We start from the raw sequence: 19,639 nt of genomic DNA, 5'->3' as shown, positions 1-19,639 counted from the left end.
ATTCCATATATATGTGTCAGCATACAGTATTTGTCTTTCTCTTTCTGACTTACTTCACTCTGTATGACAGACTCTAGGTCCATCCACCTCATTACAAATAGCTCCATTTCATTTCTTTTTATGGCTGAGTAATATTCCATTGTATATATGTGCCACATCTTCTTTATCCATTCATCCGATGATGGACACTTAGGTTGTTTCCATCTCCGGGCTATTGTAAATAGGGCTGCTATGAACATTTTGGTACATGACTCTTTTTGAATTATGGTTTTCTCAGGGTATATGCCCAGTAGTGGGATTGCTGGGTCATATGGTAGTTCTATTTGTAGTTTTTTAAGGAACCTCCATACCGTTCTCCACAGTGGCTGTACCAATTCACATTCCCACCAGCAGTGCAAGAGTGTTCCCTTTTTTCCACACCCTCTCCAGCATTTATTGTTTGTAGATTTTTTGATGATGGCCATTCTGACTGGTGTGAGATGATATCTCATTGTAGTTTTGATTTGCATTTCTCTAATGAGTAAAGATGTTGAGCATCCTTTCATGTGTTTGTTGGCTGTCTGTATATCTTCTGTGGAGAAATGTCTATTTAGGTCTTCTGCCCATTTTTGGATTGGGTTGTTTGTTTTTTTGCTATTGAGCTGCATGAGCTGCTTATAAATTTTGGAGATTAATCCTTTGTCAGTTGCTTCATTTGCAAATATTTTCTCCCATTCTGAGGGTTGTCTTTTGGTCTTGTTTATGGTTTCCTTTGCTGTGCAAAAGCTTTGAAGTTTCATTAGGTCCCATGTGTTTATTTTTGTCTTTATTTCCATTTCTCTAGGAGGTGGGTCAAAAAGGATCTTGCTGTGATTTATGTCATAGAGTGTTCTGCCTATGTTTTCCTCTAGGAGTTTGATAGTGTCTGGCCTTACATTTAGGTCTTTAATCCATTTTGAGCTAATTTTTGTGTATGGTGTTAGGGAGTGATCTAATCTCATACTTTTACATGTCCCTGTCCAGTTTTCCCAGCACCACTTATTGAAGAGACTGTCCTTTCTCCACTGTACATTCCTGCCTCCTTTATCAAAGATAAGGTGACCATATGTCCGTGGGTTTATCTCTGGGCTTTCTATCCTGTTCCATTGATCTATCTTTCTGTTTTTGTGCCAGTACCATACTGTCTTGATTACTGTAGCTTTGTAGTATAGTCTGAAGTCAGGGAGCCTGATTCCTCCAGCTCCATTTTTCGTTCTCAAGATTGCTTTGGCTATTCGGGGTCTTTTGTGTTTCCATACAAATTGTGAAATTTTTTGTTCTAGTTCTGTGAAAAATGCCAGTGGTAGTTTGATAGGTATTGCATTGAATCTGTAGATTGCTTTGGGTAGTAGAGTCATTTTCACAATGTTGATTCTTCCAATCCAAGAACATGGTACATCTCTCCATCTATTTGTATCATCTTTAATTTCTTTCATCAGTGTCTTATAATTTTCTGCATACAGGTCTTTTGTCTCCTTAGGTAGGTTTATTCCTAGATATTTTATTCTTTTTGTTGCAATGGTAAATGGGAGTGTTTCCTTGATTTCACTTTCAGATTTTTCATCATTAGTATATAGGAATGCCAGAGATTTCTGTGCATTAATTTTGTATCCTGCAACTTTACCAAATTCATTGATTAGCTCTAGTAGTTTTCTGGTAGCATCTTTAGGATTCTCTATGTATAGTATCATGTCATCTGCAAACAGTGACAGCTTTACTTCTTCTTTTCCCATTTGGATTCCTTTTATTTCCTTTTCTTCTCTGATTGCTGTGGCTAAAACTTCCAAAACTATGTTGAATAAGAGTGGTGAGAGTGGGCAACCTTGTCTTGTTCCTGATCTTAGTGGAAATGGTTTCAGTTTTTCACCATTGAGGACGATGCTGGCTGTGGGTTTGTCATATATGGCCTTTATTATGTTGAGGAAAGATCCCTCTATGCCTACTTTCTGCAGGGTTTTTATCATAAATGGGTGTTGAATTTTGTCAAAAGCTTTCTCTGCATCTATTGAGATGATCATATGGTTTTTCTCCTTCAGTTTGTTAATATGGTGTATCACATTGATTGATTTGCGTATATTGAAGAATCCTTGCATTCCTGGAATAAACCCCACTTGATCATGGTGTATGATCCTTTTAATGTGCTGTTGGATTCTGTTTGCTAGTATTTTGTTGAGGATTTTTGCATCTATGTTCATCAGTGATATTGGCCTGTAGTTTTCTTTCTTTGTGACATCCTTGTCTGGTTTTGGTATCAAGGTGATGGTGGCCTCGTAGAATGAGTTTGGGAGTGTTCCTCCCTCTGCTATATTTTGGAAGAGTTTGAGAAGGATAGGTGTTAGCTCTTCTCTAAATGCTTGATAGAATTCGCCTGTGAAGCCATCTGGTCCTGGGCTTTTGTTTGTTGGAAGATTTTTAATCACAGTTTCAATTTCAGTGCTTGTGATTGGTCTGTTCATATTTTCTATTTCTTCCTGATTCAGTCTTGGCAGGTTGTGCATTTCTAAGAATTTGTCCATTTCTTCCAGGTTGTCCATTTTATTGGCATAGAGTTGCTTATAGTAATCTCTCATGATCTTTTGTATTTCTGCAGTGTCAGTTGTTACTTCTCCTTTTTCATTTCTAATTCTATTGATTTGAGTCTTCTCCCTTTTTTTCTTGATGAGTCTGGCTAATGGTTTATCAATTTTGTTTATCTTCTCAAAGAACCAGCTTTTAGTTTTATTGATCTTTGCTATCGTTTCCTTCATTTCTTTTTCATTTATTTCTGATCTGATTTTTATGATTTCTTTCCTTCTGCTAACTTTGGGATGTTTTTGTTCTTCTTTCTCTAATTGCTTTAGGTGCAAGGTTAGGTTGTTTATTCGAGATATTTCCTGTTTCTTAAGGTGGGATTGTATTGCCATAAACTTCCCTCTTAGAACTGCTTTTGCTGCATCCCATAGGTTTTGGGTCGTCGTGTCTCCATTGTCATTTGTTTCTAGGTATTTTTTAATTTCCTCTTTGATTTCTTCAGTGATCACTTTGTTATTAAGTAGTGTATTGTTTAGCCTCCATGTGTTTGTATGTTTTACAGCTCTTTTCCTGTAATTGATATCTAGTCTCATAGCATTGTGGTCGGAAAAGATACTTGATACAATTTCAATTTTCTTAAATTTACCAAGGCTTGATTTGTGACCCAAGATATGATCTACCCTGGAGAATGTTCCATGAGCACTTGAGAAAAATGTGTATTCTGTTGTTTTTGGATGGAATGTCCTATAAATATCAATTAAGTCCATCTTGTTTAATGCATCATTTAAAGCTTGTGTTTCCTTATTTATTTTCATTTTGGATGACCTGTCCATTGGTGAAAGTGGGGTGTTAAAGTCCCCTACTATGATTGTGTTACTGTCGATTTCTCCTTTTATGGCTGTTAATATTTCCCTTATGTATTGAGGTGCTCCTATGTTTGGTGCATAAATATTTACAATTGTTATATCTTCTTCTTGGATTGATCCCTTGATCATTATGTAGTGTCCTTCTTTGTCTCTTCTAGTAGTCTTTATTTTAAAGTCTATTTTGTCTGATATGAGAATTGCTACTCCAGCTTTCTTTTGGTTTCCATTTGCATGGAATATCTTTTTCCATCCCCTTACTTTCAGTCTGTATGTGTCTCTAGGTCTGAAGTGGGTCTCTTGTAGACAGCATATATATGGGTCTTGTTTTTGTATCCATTCAGCCAGTCTGTGTCTTTTGGTGGGAGCATTTAGTCCATTTACATTTAAGGTAATTATTGATATGTATGTTCCTATTCCCATTTTCTTAATTGTTTTGGGTTCGTTATTGTAGTTCTTTTCCTTCTGTTGTGTTTCTTGCCTAGAGAAGTTCCTTTAGCATTTGTTGTAAAGCTGGTTTGGTGGTGCTGAACTCTCTCAGCTTTTGCTTGTCTGTAAAGGTTTTAATTTCTCCATCAAATCTGAATGAGATCCTTGCTGGGTAGAGTAATCTTGGTTGCAGGTTTTTCTCCTTCATCACTTTAAGTATGTCCTGCCACTCCCTTCTGGCTTGTAGAGTTTCTGCTGAGAGATCAGCTGTTATCCTGATGGGGATTCCCTTGTGTGTTATTTGTTGTTTTTGCCTTGCTGCTTTTAATATGATTTCTTTGTGTTTAATTTTTGACAGTTTGATTAATATGTGTCTTGGTGTATTTCTCCTTGGATTTATTCTGTATGGGACTCTCTGTGCCTCCTGGACTTGATTAACTATTTCCTTTCCCATATTAGGGAAGTTTTCAACTATAATCTCTTCAAATATTTTCTCAGTCCCTTTCTTTTTCTCTTCTTCTTCTGGAACCCCTATAATTCGAATGTTGGTGCGTTTAATGTTGTCCCAGAGGTCTCTGAGACTGTCCTCTGTTCTATTCATTCTTTTTTCTTTATTTTGCTGTGCAGCAGTTATTTCCACTATTTTATCTTCCACCTCACTTATTCGTTCTTCTGCCTCAGTTATTCTGCTATTGATCCCATCTAGAGTATTTTTAATTTCATTTATTGTGTTTTTAATCGATGCTTGATTCGTCTTTAGTTCTTCTAGGTCCTTGTTAACTGTTTCTTGCATTTTGTCTATTCTATTTCCAAGATTTTGGATCATCTTTACCATCATTATTCTGAATTCTTTTTCAGATAGACTGCCTATTACCTCTTCATTTGTTAGGTCCGGTGGGTTTTTATCTTGCTCCTTCTCCTGCTGTGTGTTTTTCTGTCTTCTCATTTTGCTTATGTTACTGTGTTTGGGGTCTCCTTTTTGCAGGCTGCAGGTTCGTAGTTCCCGTTGTTTTTGGTGTCTGTCCCCAGTGGCTAAGGTTGGTTTAGTGGGTTGTGTAGGCTTCTTGGTGGAGGGGACTACTGCCTGTGTTCTGGTGGATGAGGCTGGATCTTGTCTTTCTGGTGGGCAGGTCCACGTCTGGTGGTGTGTTTTGGGGTGTTTGCGGACTTTTTATGATTTGAGGCAGCCTCTCTGCTAATGGGTGGCGTTGTGTTCCTGTCTTGCTAGTTGTTTGGCATAGGGTGTCCAGCACTGTAGCTTGCTGGTCGTTGAGTGAAGCTGGGTGCTGGTGTTGAGATGGAGATCTCTGGAAGATTTTCGCCGTTTGATATTATGTGGAGCTGGGAGGTCTCTTGTGGACCAGTGTCCTGAAGTTCGCTCTCCCACCTCAGAGGCACAGCACTGACTCCTGGCTCCTCAATTTGGGATGATTTGTTGTCTCTTCATGTATTCCACAGATGCAGGGTACATGAAGTTGATTGTGGAGCTTTAATCCGCTGCTTCTGAGGCTGCTGGGAGAGGTTTCCCTTTCTCTTCTTTGTTCTCACAGCTCCTGGGTCTCAGCTTTGGATTTGGCCCCGCCTCTGCGTGTAGGTCGCCGGAGGGCGTCTGTTCTTCGCTCAGACAGGACAGGGTTAAAGGAGCAGCCTCTTCGGGGACTCTGGCTCACTCAGGCCGGGCGGGAGGGAGGGGCACGGAGTGCGGGGCGAGCCTGCAGCGGCAGAGGTCGGCGTGACGTTGCACCAGCCCGAGGCGCGCCGTGCGTTCTCCCAGGGAAGCCGCCCCTGGATCCCGGGACCCCGGCAGTGGCAGGCTGCACAGGCTCCCGGAAGGGCGGTGTGGACAGTGACCTGCGCTCGCACACAGGCTTCTCGGCGGCGGCAGCAGCAGCCCCAGCGTCCCACACCCGTCTCTGGGCTCCGCGCTTTCAGCCGCGACTCGCACCCGTCTCTGGAGCTCCTTTACGCGGCGCTCTTAATCCCCTCTCCTCGCGCACCAGGAAACCAAGAGGGAAGAAAAAGTCTCCTGCCTCTTCGGCAGCTCCAGAGTTTTCCCGGACTCCCTCCCGGCTAGCTGTGGCACATTAGCCCCCTTCAGGCTGAGTTCTCGCCGCCAGCCCCAGTCCTCTCGCTGCGCTCTGACCGAAGCCCGAGCCTCAGCTCCAGCGCCACCCGCCCCGGCGGGGGAGCAGACAAGCCTCTCGGGCTGGTGAGTGCCGCTCGGCACCGCTCCTCTGTGCGGGAATCTCTCTGCTTTGCCCTACCCAGGTATGTGGGGAGTTTCTTGCCTTTTGGGAGGTCTGGGGTCTTCTGCCAGCGTTCAGTAGGTGTTCTGTAGGAGTTGTTCCACGTGTAGCTGTATTTCTGGTGTATCTCGAAGCATGAAGTCTTAACCACTGGACCACCAGGGAAGTACCTGTCATTAATTTTTTGACTGTCCCTAACTTCATTGTAACATACCAGATTAGGCTAATCAACAGAATTTCCTGTCCTGTTTTTCCTTGTCTAAGATGAAATTTCGTCCTTGTGACCTCAGATTAAAAAAAAAAAAAAAAAAGACTGCAGTCTACCCCTGTCAAGGTTATATTAGGTGAGGATAGAAAACATACTTATTTTTCCCCAGCCTGTGTTCCTTCCATATTTAAGTGTTTCAGCCAAACTGAAAATGATTGGGACTCTCCGATATGTAAAAAGGTAAAACACTGATCTCTGGCTTGACCGTGTCCTAGATAAAATCCCTAAAAAAAAGCCTAAATTTTAACAATGTGTGCCCCCTGAGCGTACATATTTGTCTGCCATTTCGATTATCAATCTTGGGCCTATGACAGCTGGCACATAGGTGGTATCTGTTCATTGGGATCAAAGTGCTAACTTGAAACTGGGAACAAGAGAATCTTTTCAAGTGAGCACTAAACAGTTGCATTCCTGAAGCTTTTGTTAGCCCTATGTTGTTTTTTTTTTTTAAATTGGAGTATAGTTGATTCATTGAACCCAGTGCTGTGTTAGCCCTATGCCTCTTATTGGCAGGAAATAGCCACATCAGTCATTGCCCCCTCTTCCCTCGAGATGAGGAATAATCAAAAGATGGGGGTGGTGGTGGTAAAACTGGGTAATTATCAGTCAAATCCATTTCATCTGCCTTCACTAATCAAGGTAATTCATTTGGAGACTTGCATGTCCTCCAAGCAGCCTGTAGCCTAAACAATGTTTGTCCCAGTTGTTTTCTAGGAGCTTGGAGTCAGCTGTGTCTAGTTTGAGCTGATCTGGTTAAGACTGGATAGGACCCCGGACCCTCCAACTGGGCCTGACCATGTGTCCACTTGGTGACCTTTTGACATCAAAGGGTAACCCTCAGATCATGCTAAGCACCTCCATTTTTGCATGTGCAGAGGCCTGTAGCTTAGTTATGCCTGCGCAGAATGACAGTCACCGCAACTTTTTCCAATTACCCATCCTCACTGCCCCCACGCCTCAGACTGCCTTGCTTCTTTATTCCATAAACACCTGGAGTAGTTTGCCTTCCAGGAGGTGAATCTGAGACTCGTTGTGTCTCCCTGCTTGGCTGCCCTGTGAATAAACCCTCTCTTTGCTGCAAACCCTGACATCTCAGAATTTTGGCTTGCTGCATGTTGGGCAAAATGATCCTGGTTTGGTAACAGTCACAAGGACATTACTTAGATTCGCCCCCAATCATTTTTTTTTCTTTTTTTTTTTAAGGGGTTAGTGTCTCTCCCTTCTCACTGACATTTAATTGCTCCCTTTTCCTAAACAAACAATACCCTGAAAAATGAAACTGAGCAGGACCCTGGGGGGTCTTCCTGGGGACAGACACACCCCCGTCTCCCACCTCTTGTGTGTAGAAAAGATTTAGTCTCCTAGGCCTTCCCTGAGTTACAAAGAGCAAGTATTTTTTTTTTGTCTCCAAAATTGTATTTTTTAATTTTATTTTTCAAATTTCATTGAAGTATAGTTGATTTACAATGTTGTGTTAATTACTGCTGTACAGCAAAGTGATTCACTTATGGATATACATTCCTTTTTAATATTCTCTTCCATTATGGTTTATCATAGGATACATACATATATTTTTTTGTGGTACGCGGGCCTCTCACTGTTGTGGCCTCTCCTGTTGCGGAGCACAGGCTCCGGACGCGCAGGCTCAGTGGCCATGGCTCACGGGTCCAGCCGCTCCGCGGCATTTGGGATCTTCCCGTACCGGGGATAACCCGTGTCCCCTGCATCGGCAGGCGGACTCTCAACCACTGCGCCACCAGGGAAGCCCTATCACAGGATACTGAATATAGTTCCCTGTGCTATACAGTAGGACCTTGGTGTTTATCCATCCTGTATATAATACATCCGCTAACCCCAACCTCCCACTCCATCCCTCCCCCAACCCCCCACCTAGCCCAACCACCAGTCTGTTTTCTATGTCCGTGATTCTGTTTCATAGATAGGTTCCTTTGTGTCATATTTTAGATTCCAGATATAAGTGGTATCATATTGTACTTGGCTTTCTGACTTACTTCACTTAGTATGATAATCTCTAGGTCCATCCATGTTGCTGCAAATGGCATTTCATTTTTTTTTATGGCTGAACATTATTCCATCCTATCTGTGTGTGTGTGTGTGTGTGTGTGTGTATATATATATATATATATATATATATATATATACCACATCTTTATGCATTCGTCTGTTGATGGACATTTAGGTTGTTTCACTGTCTTTGCTATTGTGAATAGTGCTGCTATGAAAATAGGGGTGCATGTATCTTTTAAAATTATAGTTTTGTCTGGGTATATTCCCAGGAGTAGGATTGCTGGATCATATGGTATTTTTTTTTTTTTTCCGGCTGCACCACATGGCATTTGTGATCTTAGTTCCCCTACCAGGGATTGAACCTTTGTCCCCTGCAGTGGAAGTGCAGAGTCTTAACCACTGGACTGCCAGGGAAGTCCCTCATATATATGGTAATTCTATTTTTAGTTTTCTGAGGAACCTCCATACTGTTTTCCACAGTGGCTGCACCAACTTACATTCCCCCCAACAGTGCAGGAGAGTTTTCTTTTCCAAAGAGCAAATTTAATCAGATTGAGAAAATGCAGAAACAGAGGAAACCAATCAAGAAAGACAAAATAGGGCCTCCCTGGTGGCGCAAGTGGTTGAGAGTCCGCCTGCCGATGCAGGGGATATGGGTTCGTGCCCCGGTCTGGGAGGATCCCATATGCCGCGGAGCGGCTGGGCCCGTGAGCCATGGCCGCTGAGCCTGCGCGTCCGGAGCCTGTGCTCCGCAACGGGGGAGGCCACAGCAGTGAGAGGCCCGCATACCGCAAAAAAAAAAAAAAAAAAAAAAAAAGAAAGACAAAATAATAGTTTAGCCGTAAAACAAAGTCGAGAACCTTTAGTTCCTCCTCCAGGGATACAGATAATATCCTGAGCCATACCCTTGAGTTGTTTTGCAGAAACTAAACCCCCACCAGGTGGAGGAAGTTAACTGCATGCTGACCACCAGCACATAGAACCCAGACCAGTTGGAACCAGAAGGTTGATAACTGAGATTCTCGAAACATCATCCTGTTATCTCATCATCAACCAGAGAATTGTACAGGAGCTGATTACCCACCTGTGACCCTTTCCCTCACACTGTCTTTAAAAAACCTTCTCTGAAAGCCATCAGGGAGTTTGGGTCTTTTGTGCACGAGCTGCCCTCTCTCCTTGCTTGGTGCCCTTCAGTAAACACTGTACTTTCCTTCACCACAACTAGGTATCAGTAGATTGGCTTAGTTCAGTAACAATTTTGGTGACCCAGGTGGAATTCCCATCCAGAGTGGGTGTGTCTTGCCTGTGGCACATAGGCCCCTGGCTGGTTGCAGCTCTCATATCCTGGCCAGCAGCTGTCTGAGCACCTTTGTCTCAGGGACAGTTCTGAGTGCTTACTGCTGACTTGGTGTGACTGGCCCATGGCACTTTCAATTCCAAGATGAAGGAAACAAGGCTCTAGTTCTGGTCTGTGAGATGTCTGGTAAGTAGTGGAACCTTGCATGTGACCACACCAGGATATTCTTCCCTACTGGGTTGCCTTGAATGGAATTTTTCCTTTTGGGCGTGGGGTGGGAGAAAGCACAGGACTTGGTTGTCTGGTTTTGAGCAAAATCCTTTTTTTAAAAAAAAAATTTATTTATTTTGGCTGCGCCAGGTCTTTGTTGTGGCATGTGGGATCTTGTAGTTGCGGCACACAGACTCTTAGTTGCAGCATGCTTGTGGGATCTAGTTCCCTGACCAAGGATCAAACCCAGGGCCCCAGCACTGGGAGCACTGAGTCTCACCCACTGGACCACCAGGGAAGTCCCCAAAATGCTGCTTTAATTGGAGTGTTCTCTTCTGGGTTGAGGAATCCTTCAGCCATTCCAGACTGCCCTTGCGGTGACTGGGAAACTCCCTGTTAAACCAAGGCTCGTTGGTACCCCTATCTGGAACAACAGGTAGGAAATCTTCCATTCTTGTACTAGGGAACTGTGATCCTGAGAGGCCTTCAGCACTGGGTTGCCTAGTTCTGATCTGTTTCTGGTAATACCAGCTGTATGATAAAAAGGGAAATCAGAGCTCTATTGCATCTTGTAGTCCCCTGGGGTGTATTTTACAAAATTGGGAAAATTTCAGCTATGTTTCTATGAAAAGAAAGATGACTTTGTTATAATACCACATTGTCAGAATGTTTAGACTAGAGAAAAATGGTGAAGATAAAACTCTTTTGACATTTCAAACTTTTTAAAAAAATAAATTCTTTTATTTTTGGCTGTATTGGGTGTTTGTTGCTGCATGTGGGCTTTTCTCTGGTTGTGGTGAGCGGGGGTTACTCTTCATTGTGGTGTGCAGGCTTTGCATTGTGGTGGCCTCTCTTGTTGGGAGAATGGGCTCTAGGCACGTGGGCTTCAGTAGTTGTGGCACATGGGCTCAGTAGCTGTGGCTCACGGGCTCCAGAATGCAGGCTCAGTACTTGTGGCCCACAGGCTTAGTTGTTCTGCGGCATGTGGGATCTTCCCGGACCAGGGCTCAAACCCGTATCTCCTGCCTCGGCAGGCGGATTCTCAATCACTGCGCCACCAGGGAAGCCCCCAATTTTTTTTTTTTTTTTTTTTTTTTTGCATATGCAGTTAGAGAAGTCTGGCTTAATTTTTTTTTTAATTCTCTTTTTTGGGGGGATGGCGGTGGGATGAATTGGGAGATTGGGATTGACATATATACACTAATATGTATACAATAGATAACGAATAACCTGCTGTATAAAAAAAGTAAGATAAAAAAATTCTTTTCAAAATTCTGGCCCTGAGAGAGCAAAAGTACTCCTAGGTAAAAGGTTAAGTTATAACTCTTATTTCCTTGAAATGCAAAGACCGCTCACATTGTCTGAGACTATTGTCTTAGCTTACTTCGTAGAACCTGAATCTGAGGGGAAATGGGAAAAGAAGCATTTTAAAACTCAAGTGAACTTATTCCAACTGTTATAAATGAATGTGTTTTAGACGTCTAATTCATGACTTTTAAAATGAAACTATGAGATCTCTAGTTCTGTCTTTAAAAATTAATTTGTAAATGAGCTCTAATTGATTGGCTCAAAGGAAATTAAGTGCTTATATAAATTCTCAGGAATACAACAGAAATTAACCCAAATGAATTTCAAGTTCATGTGATCTGGGGGAATATTCAGTATTAAACTAACTTTAATACCAGGTATTAAGTTTGGTTTAATACAGACCTGTCTTTAGAGTCATCAATATTAAGTATAATACTTTTATTGTACTTAGGTTTACTGAAAATCAATAAATTCTCATTATCCCTGTTGCAGAATTTGTCAACAAGAAAAGATTAACTTGGTATGATATTGTCATAAGTGATAAATGGGATAAAAGCTTTTAGATGAACTCTTTAGGAATAGATGTTTGTTTTTCCAGATGTTTGGTAACTTGAGTTTTCCTAAATGAAGGTAAAATGATGAAAATTAATTGAATGTCTAAATCATTTTTAAATAAGATGAAATACTGGAACAGTTGCTAAGCAAGTCTGTTTACCTAATTTAGTTTTTCTCTAACAAGAGGACAAAAGATATGTCTAATAAACCCAAACGTGTCTTGTACCACATTGAAGAAATTGTGCTATGAGAAAATGTTTTTAGGTTATAGAAGATGTTCCTAAGTTTGCTAATCAGAAAATGCAGGTATGATAAACATTTCACAGTTGCTTGCCTCTTGGTTTTTGGTAGAGATTAAAGTTTTTAAGGGTTAAAAATTGTGATAGGTAATTAAAAACTACTAGAAATAAGAGAAACATTTCAGTATGTAAAGAAAGGATATATGTTGTTGGCAAGAAGGTAAGAGAAATGGAGATATTTTTGTTAAAGAGTAGATTTGTCCTAGAGCTGGTTGTTTCTGGATGGGGAAAGAATAAGGGACAAACTCATGGATATAGGAAGTTGTGGAAGAGGAACCTTGAGAAAAGAGTTTTGTTCATGGTCAGAACTGGATCAGATTAGACTGAATTCAATCTAAGTAAATTAATTTTGTTATTAAAAGTAAGCTGATAGGGCTTCCCTGGTGGCGTGGTGGTTAAGAATCCACCTGCCAATGAGGGGACAGTTTCGAGCCCTGGTCCAGGAAGATCCCACATGCCGTGGAGCAACTAAGCCTGAGTGCCACAACTACTGAGCCTGTGCTCTAGAACCTGTGAGTCACAACTACTGAGCCCGTTAGCCACAACTACTGAAGCCCATGTGCCTAGAGCCTGTGCTCTGCAACGAGAAGCCACTGCAATAAGAAGCCCATGCACTGCAATGAAGAGTAGCCCCCCATTGCCGCAACTAGAGGAAGCCTGCACGCAGCAACAAAGACCCAATGCAGCCAAAAATAAATTTATTTTGAAAAGTATTTTATTTATTTAAGCTGATACAAGACTGGAGTTTGGCTTTTTTTTTTTTTTTTTTTTTTGCGGTACGCAGGCCTCTCACTGTTGCGGCCTCTCCCGTTGTGGAGCACAGGCTCCAGACACGCAGGCTCAGTGGCCATGGCTCACGGGCCTAGCCGCTCCACGGCAGGTGTGATCTTCCCGGACCAGGGCACGAACTCATGTCCCCTGTATTGGCAGGCAGCCTCTGAACCACTGCACCAACAGGAAAGCCCTGGAGTTTCGTTTTTTGTTATGAGACAGTTTTCTTGGAATATTGAGCTTCTTTAAGAGTGTCTTTTATTATTTTTTAATATTTTGTCCGCACCATGCGGCTTATGGGATCTCAGTTCCCTGACCAGGGATTGAGCCTGGACCACAGCACAGTGACAGTGCTGAATCCTAACCACTAGAACACCATGGAACTCCCAATAAGACTGTTTCTTACCTGATCTGTTGTAACCTCCTGTATTTGCCTTTGAAATCTTCACTGTCACCTTAGTTAAGTGAGTCCTTTCACAATACTTACGATTCTACTTGACCAAGTGTTTTAAAACTTTATTTAAAAAAACTTTATTGAAATATAGTTGATTTACAGTGCTGTGTTTCAGGTGTACAGCACAGTGATTCAGTTATATGTGTGTATATATACAAATATATGTATGAATACATGTGTATTGTTTTAGATTCTTTTCCATTATAGTTATTACAAGGTATTTTTTAAAAATTATTTTTGGCTGCGTTGGGTCTTCGTTGTGGTGAGCAGGGGCTACTCTTTATTGTGGTGCACAGGCTTCTCATTGCGGTGGCTTCTCTTGTTGCGGAGCATGGGGTCTAGGTGCACGGACTTCACCGTGGCTTGTGGGCTCTAGAGTGCAGGCTCAGTAGTTGTGGCGCATGGGCTTAGTTGCTCTGTGGTATGTGGGATCTTCCCGGACCAGGGCTTGAACCCCCGTCCCCTGCATTGGCAGGTGGGCTCTTAAACCACTGCGCCACCAGGGAAGCCCCATTACAAGATATTGAGTACAGTTCCCTGTACTATACAGTAGGTCCTTGTTGGTTATCTATTTTATATTATAGATAGTAGTGTAAATATTTTAATCCCAAACTCCTAATGTATCCCCCCACTCCATTTCCCCTTTGGTAACCAAGTTTGTTTTCTATGTTTGTGAGTCTGTTTGTAAAATAAGTTCATTTGTAGGACTTTTTTAGATTCCACATATAAGCAATATCATATTTGTCTTTCTCTGACTTCATTTAGTAAAATAATCTCTAGGTCCATCCACGTTGCTCCAAATGGCACTGTCTCATTTTATGGCTAATATTCCACTGTGCATATATATATATATATATATATATATATATATATATATACACCATATCATCTTTATCCATTCGTTTGTCCATGGACACAGGTTATTTCCATGTCTTGGCTATTGTGAATAGTGCTGCTATGAACATGAGAGTGTGTATCTTTTTGAATTACTTTCTCCAGGTCACCAGATCATATGGTAACTCTATTTAGTCTCTTTTAAGGAACCTCCATATTGCTCCATAGTGGCTGCACCAATTTACATTCCTACCAGCAGTGTAAGGGGGTTCCTTTTTCTCCACACCCTCTCCAGCATTTATTATTTGTAGACTTAAATAAATTAAATTATGGCTCTGCGGGCTCTCCATTGCGGCACACTGGCTTCTCTAGCTGTGGTATGCAGGCTTTAGAGGGCATGGGCTGTAGAGCGTGTGGGCTCAGTAGTTGCAGCACAAGGGCTTAGTTGTGGTATGTGAGATCTTAGTTCCCTGACCAGGGATGGAATCTGGGCCCACTGCATTGGGCACATGAAGTCTTAATCCTGGACCACCAGGGAAATCCCTGTAGACTTCTTGACGATAGCCAATCTGACTGGTGTGAGGTGATAACTCATTATAGTTTTGATTTGCATTTCTCTAATAATTAGTGATATTGAACATCTTTTCATGTACCTGTCGGCCATCTGTATGTCGTCTTTGGAGAAATGTCTATTTAAATCTTCTGCCCATTTTTTGATTGGGTTGTTTTTTTGGATATTGAGCTGTATGTATATTTTGGAAATTAAGCCCTTGCCAGTCTCATCATTTGCAAATATTTTTTCCCATTCTGTAGGTTGTCTGTTTGTAAGGCTTTATTTTTTAAATATTATTTATTTTCCTTATTTTTTTGGCTGCATTGGGTCTTAGTTGCAGCACATGGCATCTTTGTTGAGGACTATGGGATCTTTTTCGTTATGGCCCATGGTCTGCTTGGGTTTCTCTCTAGTTGTGGCATGCGGGCTCCAGAGTGCATGGGCTCTAGTATGTGGCAGGTGGGTTCTCTCATTGAGGCGTGGGAGCTCAATAGTTGCAGCACGTGGGATCTTAGTTCCCCAACCAGGGATGGAACCTGTGTTCCCTGCGTTGGAAGGCAGATTCTTTACCACTGGACCACCAGGGGAGTCCCAGTAAAACTTTATTTTTGACAAACTTCCTCAAATCAAATTCTAAATTGAAGTTCTTTTGACCTCTAATTTGGGACCTTTAAAAGGCCCCTGAGGCATCTCAGAGAGAAAAATATTAAACTAATTCAGATTATTTGGTATGTTAAATTACATGAGAAGCACTATCAAATGAGTGGTGATAAAACCTTCTTAGGTAATACTGTATGGGTAAACATCACCAAGTGTTCTAAAAATTATATGAAGTTCCTAAAATTTGGATATGTCCTGGTATTGTTATCAGTCTTAATTCTAGTTATCTTTATAATATTTTTTGTCACAGCAACTTGGTTAAGCTTGTCAATTGCATTGTAATCAGATCCTTAACTGCCTTTTCAAGTCTTCTGTCATTCACAGATGATATTGCACTCATGCTTTTGCAAAATCTTAAGAAGATTCATAGAAAGGACTTTTTGGCAGGTAAAAGATAACTTCCAGATCATACTGCTGAACTAGTTAAGAAATCTAATGGAAACCCTGATTGTTTCATAAAACTGTTAAGAAGATTAAGATCAAGATTAGTTACACAGTACTGAGTGAACTAATGAATATGGTTATGTTTTTGTCTGAAACACTGCTGGCTTTTAGTCTGTGTTTTCTAGACATGAGGAAACCTCTCCCTTTATAACAACTTGGTAAGTGGAATTGAAACATTTATCTTTTCTCTTGACCTGATCCCTCCAGGAGTTGGAAACTCAGAGCCCCAACAGCTTTATCAGCTGAATAAGGAAGGTCACCTCCTGCCAGGAGCAGGAATATTGAGATATTTTAGGAACCTTGAGAAGGGAGGAATTCTCTCATATCTACAGATACTGCAGGCAAAATCTGATGGCAAGTTGTTGATATGATTTTCCAGGCCTCAAGAGGTTTTTAAAAAGTTAAATTGATATTCTTTAAGAAAAGTTCTAGCACAGCCAATTGAAAAGAGCCTATACGACCAGTTACACTTAGGTAAATCAGGCTGTTTACTGAAACTAGACTTAATTTGGCCCAATATGGTAGAAATGAGGATACATTAGAGAGAGATTATGTTTTGATAATATACCTTTGTGGATACTGAGGTTTTGTATATACTGAGGGTTTTTGTATTATCTACATCCAAGATGACCTTGTTGCTATATTATAAAGTATTTTAATTAAGTTACTAAAGGAATATTCTAAGCTTGTTTCTGAAACTGATCACGGTAATCTATCTTTGGATGAAGATCAGATGCCCCATGATCCACAACCAGGAGATTATACATACTGGAAAGGACATCACTTATAAGACTCTCTCCCACCTAAATGAAAAGAGCCCTTATCAGGTATTAAGTAGTTCATGCACAGTGAAATTGAAAGAAACTGACTCTCGAATTAATATTTCCCACTCAAGGGCTTCTGTACTGGCCTGGTTGATAAAAGGACTGCTGACCTCAAACAACACCCACATGAGAAAAAGACAACAGCAGTGGTAGACAGCTGACCCAAGAATTTGGACCAGGTCTGTTAAGATCCATCCTAATTCAATGGAACTGTTCAGCAAATGTGTCTCCCTATCAAAATGGAAATTTTTTGTTTTATTTCTAATATACTTCTGACTCCAATGTTCAGGACAGAAAGGAAATTCTCCAGTGAAGCTGAATAACTACTCACGATGTGTATCACTGCTTGCTACTGAAAGATCTGCAAACAAAAAGGGAAAATGATGGAGGAAACTTTCATGTATTGAGGTATGGAGAAGTCATTATGGCTTATAAGGTAAGGCTGTTCTAGTTTATCAAACATACATTGTACATCTGCTTTAACCATTAAAGAATGCATTTAAAAAATCAAAATGAAGTAACTGGTTCAGGCATCCAAAATGGATCTGGGTGCCTATTATGGACGTGGTTTCAGACACATTCCTATATTACTGAGAACTTGAACTTTCTGAGCTGTATCAGACTCAAGGACACTATCAGCTGCTATGAAACCTTTCTCTTTAGGAATGGTAACAAGCAATACAGCTCAAGCTATAGCCTCCCAGCAGAAGGCACTAGATTCTTTAGGCAGAATAGTACTAGATACTAAAATTGCTTTAAATTATATTTTGACAACAAAAAAGACGTGTAGTGGCCAATAACTCCTGTTATGTATATGTTAATACCCTTGGAGAAGCTGAAACACAAATAGAGTTAATTCAAAATCCTACTTACAGAATTTACATAAAAAGGACCCACTCTGAAACTTATTTTCCTGGTTGCCATCTGTGACAGGAAGACTTTGGGGATATACTACAAGGGTGCATTTTCATCATTATCCTCATTATAATATGTCTACTAATTTTCAAATGTTTGTCCAGGTGCTGTGACAAAGCAGTCACAGAGAGAGGTAATGTTTTATAATACAAAACATTGATGCTAAGCAACTTGAGAATTCTTTAAAAATGAAAAGTCAGGGACTCGGGACTTCCCTGGTGGTCCAGTGGCTAAGACTCTGTGATCCCAGTGCAGGGAACTAGATCACACATGCTGTGACTAAGACCTAGTGCAGATAAATAAATAAACATATTAAAAAAGTCAGTGACTCTCTCCTCTAATCCTGAAAAAGGTTGTTGCCTCTCTTCCCCTCAGGCTTGAGGTGTATCAAAGAAAAAGGCTGACTAAAACCAAGCAGGACCCTGTGGGCCTTCCTAGAGAAAGACCCCCCCCCCCACAATGTCCCCTGTTTTAGCCTCCCAGGCCTTCCCTGAGCTCCCAAGAGCAAATTTAATTAGAAGTAAGAAAATGCAGAAACAAAGGAAAGCAGTCAACTAAGGCAAAATAATAATTTAGCCATAAAACAAAGTCAAGGAACTTTAGTGCCTCAAGGGCTATAAATAGTATCCTGAGCCATTCCCTTGAGTTGTTTTGCAGATATCAATACCCCCACCAGGTGAAAGACGTTAACTGCATGCTGACTACCAGCATGTAGACCCCAGACTGGTTGGAACCAAAAGGCTGAGATTCCCAAAACATCACCCAATTATTCACCATTAACCAGTAAGAATTGTATGAGCTGATCGCCCATCCTGTGACCTCTCCCTCAGTCTTCAAAAGCCCTTCTCTGAAAGCCGTTGGGGAGTTTGGGTCTTTTGAGCACGAGCTGCCCGTTCTCCTTGCTTGGCACCCTGCAATAAACTGGGTTGTGATAACAGAAAGTACAATGTTAGTTGCTGAGTGTTGGGTGACCTGATCCAAGTTTCTGGTTGGTAACAGAAATACTAAGAGTCATTCAACCTAAGGTACTGATAACCCCCTAAATATCATCAGAAACCGTTGGAGGACATTTTCTTCCTGAACATCATCTTCTGACATCTAGTAAAGGTAAAAACAGCTATCCAGTCTGGCACCCTCCCATTTGTTTAGTCATTTGCCCACCTGCATATATGTGCTTTGGTATCTCATTGAGCTCTTGGCCAGGGGCACTGGGCAGAGGCAGGGAGTGCCTCCAGTGTGAGAGACTCACCAAAGTGTGTGTCATAACTCTTACTTTGAATCTGGGGAGAGAGAACTCTTACTTTGAATCTGGGGAGAGATAAAGAAACCAACAGTTCAAAGATAGATAGGAGGACACAAAACTTATCAGCCAGTCCCCGATGAAAGAGAAACACGGCTTTCAAGATGTACCGTCAGGGTGTGTGCTAATTTATTATGGCTGACTTGCCATTTCAGCTTCCTGGGAAAGAAAAATTCCTGTGACTTGAACTGCGGAAAGACAGAAGTTATCACAGATGTCACATGGCTCAGGGTGGAGCCAGGAAAATCAAGAAAAGTAAGATGTTTCTTAGTTTCCCTTCACTCAAAACCACTATTTCCCTAATTCTATCAAACTCCATAAAAGGCACAAAATAGAGCTAGAAACTTGGAAATATCCAAAAAGTGAGCAAAGGCTCTAAAATTAGAGACCATCCCTGTTCCTCCTGTTGGCCTGAAAAGATACCCTCAGTCACCTCCCTTTTTCTGTTTAGATCCCCTCTTAACTCCAGATGAATATGCAGCTTTTGGCCAATGCATCTGCTTCCCCTGCAGTGCAGCTAGGATCCCCTGGATTCTCTACCTGCTCAGTTTCTACTCACCAGTTGTTTTTCCAAAGCTCCTCTCACACGTTAAGCTCCTCTCTTCTGGCTCAGCCCCAGTTAAGTCCCACACCTCCCTCTGCACATGTGTGCTGGGAGGGAGCATGTGTTCTGGGTGCAGTCTGCACTCTCCATTGAAGGTAATGGAGGTCACGAGCTCCACGGCCAAGGCCATTTCCTTTAAAGAGTCTGGGAACAGGCCCCATCCCTCCCATGTCGTTTCACAGCCTTCTCTACTGTTTCTGTAATTAACATTCACAGGTCTGTAATTAACATTCACAGGTCCGAACAAA

This window comes from Mesoplodon densirostris, chromosome 16 (genome assembly GCF_025265405.1).
Source record: "Mesoplodon densirostris isolate mMesDen1 chromosome 16, mMesDen1 primary haplotype, whole genome shotgun sequence".
NCBI lineage: Eukaryota > Metazoa > Chordata > Mammalia > Artiodactyla > Ziphiidae > Mesoplodon > Mesoplodon densirostris.
The sequence above is the reverse complement of the archived record's forward strand: the minus strand, read 5'-3'. Positions refer to the sequence as shown.